This window comes from Capsicum annuum, chromosome 2 (genome assembly GCF_002878395.1).
Source record: "Capsicum annuum cultivar UCD-10X-F1 chromosome 2, UCD10Xv1.1, whole genome shotgun sequence".
Taxonomy (NCBI): Eukaryota; Viridiplantae; Streptophyta; class Magnoliopsida; order Solanales; family Solanaceae; genus Capsicum; species Capsicum annuum.
In genome coordinates this window covers 146,873,034-146,876,956 of record NC_061112.1, presented here as the reverse complement: position 1 = coordinate 146,876,956, position 3,923 = coordinate 146,873,034, and positions in this window count along the sequence as shown.

Sequence of the window (3,923 nt, the reverse complement as noted above, 5' to 3'; positions counted from 1 at the left end):
AATGTTCACTTGCCTCTAAAATTCATAACACCAAAGTTGGACATGTACGAGGGTCATGGTGATCCTTTGACTCATATGAAAAAGTTTTGTAATCAATGAAGAGGAGTAGGGGAAAAGAGAAATTGTTGATGACTTACTTTGGAGAGAATTTGTGGTGATAAATTCAAAATGATCGAGTTCAAACAGAAAAAAAAAAGATGATGTAGCAATGATTGTTGAGACTCCATTAAGGACGACGTGCAATTCAGTGGCTAAAATATTAAGTTTGAAAATTTAGAAGTCAATCTCACTCCTCATGATGAGGGATTTTTGGTAGTCTATTTTATTTTTCTTTTTTGCTATCCGAATTATTTTATGGTTGTAGTTCGGGATTTATCTTGTCTTATTTCTTATCGTCTTTGTTCAAACCCTTTTGTCTTTCTGTCAACAAAATTGCGTCCTTTTATTTCTATTTTTATTTTTTTAATAAATATTTGTTTATTTGTCTTTATTTTTCTTCATATAATTCCTTTATGGTGATTCTAATGATACGATATGCATGATGAATTTTCACCATATCTTAAAACCTAATCTAATCCTGAAACACTTGACCAGGAAGATAGAGTTGAAAGGAAAGATCATATAAGGAAATAAGTAAAGTGTTGAGATGTTTGTTAATTGAGTTAATGCCTCACTTGAATGGATTGAAATAATCACTTTGTGAATCAAAAATGACTTGGTCATCAATGAGAAGGTCAATCTCAAACACTTTAAATGAGAGCGCTCAGAAGATATATAGTCTCCATTGTCAAGAGAAGCAAAAGAAAGTTGAACTTAAAAACGCATGAGTCCTTTAATGGGAGGAATGTGAATATAATTGGACCTTTCTGTTTGACAAGTGCATGAGAAGTAGTGACATACGTATTCAGTCAAGGTCAATATTGAAAAAATATACATGATCTTTATGTTCACTCACAGATTGCATGTTAAGTGCTGGCATGACGAAGGCATTTCATTCTGCTATCCAAATGTTGTGTCATCCTTTGTTACCCCTTTTGAGCTTTAGTTTTATTTTATTTCATATCCCTCTTTTGGAATCAAAATAGAGTTTAGAAAAAATAAAAAAGAAGGTGTCAAGAAAAATGGAGTCAGAAAAATGTCAAGAAAAAATGAAGTCCAAAAAAAAAAGTGTCAAAAAGAAAATGAAGTCAGAAAAAAAAATGTCAAAAAAAGAAATGGACTTGAAAAAAAAAATCCCAAAAAGAGAAGAATCAAAGAAAAGAAAAAATGCGAGCCCAGACTCATTTAAAAAAAAAACAAAAAAGAGAATGACTTGTCTGAACTATGTTTGACCTGATTCTTGCTATGACAAGATACGTAGGCAGCCCTACTCTAGGGTTCGGTCTAACCAAAAGAAAATTCAAGTTACCCAGAATGAAATAAAACTGGGGCAAAAGTTTATTTCCTTAAAAGAGTCGATTCCAAAAGTTGTATATTTTACCCAATGTTGTGTAAATTTTGAGCCCCATGCTGACGTGTCTTTCTATCCCATTCCAAAAGCCAAGTTACAACCAAAGAAAGACCTTCAGATCAATCTTTGAGAATGTCAAGGCTAAACATGTTATGGGTGCATGATATTTCATATTTTGAGTGTTCTTTTCTGAAAAAAAAATGAAAATGAGAGAGTTTTATTGATGAAAACCCTTTTGGGCATCATAAGGGGACCGTGAGTTGTGAGATTAATAAAAATGAGAATCTTATTGGTAAAAGTCTTCATGGGCACCATAAGACGACAATGAGTTGAAAAAGAAAAGAAAATGAGAGCGGCTTGTTGGCGAAAATCCATCGAGGTGCCACTAGCCTAAGGAGGATTATAATTCAAAGGGAACAAGTTCAAGAATGCTCTCTTTCAAATTCAATGAGTAGGCAAAAGTGATAGTGATTAGTTTAGATAGATCAGGTTATTTAATTTCAAATGCATGTCATAATCACTAGAATCAGCTGCCACACCCAGATAAAATTTTCTTTTTGACATTTTTTTTAAGAAGAGATGTCTATTGTCCTTTCCTATTCTTTTTGTTATTTTTATTTTTATTTCTATTTTTATTTTTTATTTTTGATTTTTGATTTTTGTGTCTTTGTGGTCAAAAGAAAATCACTATCGTCATCTTTCATGTACTTTTGAGTCAAAATTTTGTCAAGATAAGTGAGGAAAGACTTCAAAACTTGCTGCCAACTCCTTTAGTTGTTCAAAGCAAGACAAAAGACCAACACACAAATATAACATGTTTCAAAAAGAAAGTACTCGAGAATACTTGTCATCCGATAATTTTTGGACTCATAAAAGTATAAAAGGTGTATTTGAAGCTGAATCCCGAGGCATCATTCAAGAGAAATATGATTTGAGTCAAAATATTTTAGTAGTTAGAATTTGGGGGTCATTACTACAACAAGTCAACAATACCTATCAATGATTTGCAATGGACCTGGACATGACAAGTGCAAGAGATCGTCTCAATAGCCAAATGCCACAAATCAACCACCGTATTTTTAAATTAAAAAGTTTTCTTTATATGAAACAAAAACATGTGTTACCTTCATATCAAAGGGTTCAAAGTTTAACTATTAAAAGCTGCAATTTCTCACTTCTGTAAATGCAAGAGGCAGTACTATTACACAGATTTGGTAATCAATAATGGTAAAAACTCATCATTTTAACCCTTAGCAGACACAATTCCTAATCCGGATAATTCAAGATTCATTTGTTAGGTGATGCACTTCCTAACTTTAGCTATCACTCCTAGAAGACGCATTTTCTAGTCGACGCATTTCATTCTACTCTTAGGAGACGCACTTCCTAGTTAGGGTATGTCAGTATTCATTTGTTAGGTAATGCACTTCCCAACTTGAACATTCACTCCTAGAAGATGCACTTTCTAGTAGAGTCACTTTCTTTAATCCCTAGGAGACGCACTTCCTAGTCAAGGTATGTTAGTGTTCATTTGTTAGGTAACACACTTCCTAACTTGAACATTCACTCCTAGAAGACGCACTTTATAGTCGAGTCATTTCATTTAATCTTTAGGAGACGCACTTCCTAGTCAGGGTATGTCAATTTTCATGTGTTAAGTAACACACTTCCTAACTTGAACATTCGCTCTTAGAAGACACATTTTCTAGTAGAGTCATTTCATTTAACCCCTAGGAGACGCACTTTCTAGTCAGGGTATGTCAATTTTCATGTGTTAAGTGACACACTTCCCAACTTGAACTTTCACTCCTAGAAGATGCACTTTCTAATTGAGTCATTTTATTTAATCCTAGGAGACACACTTCCTTATCTGGGTAATTTAAGTTTCATGTGTTAAGAGATGCATTTCCTAATTTTGATCATCAATTTTACTCTGAAGAGACGCATTTCTTTAGCAGGACCTTGATTCACCCTCTTTCTGGACTTTTCAAAAAATTGTGATCTAATGACGCTCACTAAATTTTCTAGTACAAACTGGGGCAATTTTTTTTTTTTGGTGTTTATTGAAATTTATTTTATGCCCAGGACACTCCTGAAGAATGGGACAGGATCCTCCTAAAGAATGAAAATTTATTTTATGCCCAGGACCCTTTTGAAGAATGTGACATGACCCTCCTGAAGAAGGAAAATTTATTTTATGCCTAGGACTCTCCTGAAGAATGGGACAGGACCCTCCTGAAGAATGAGAATTTATTTTATGCCCAGGATCCTCCTGAAGAATGGAAATTTATTTTACGCCCAGGACCCTCCTGAACAATAGGACAGGACCCTCCTGAAGAATGAAAATTTATTTTATGCTCAGGACCCTCCTGAAGAATAAGACAGGACCCTCTTGAAGAATGTGAATTTATTTTATGCTCAGGAACCTCCTGAAGAATGGAAATTTATTTTATGCTCAGGACTCTCCTGAAGA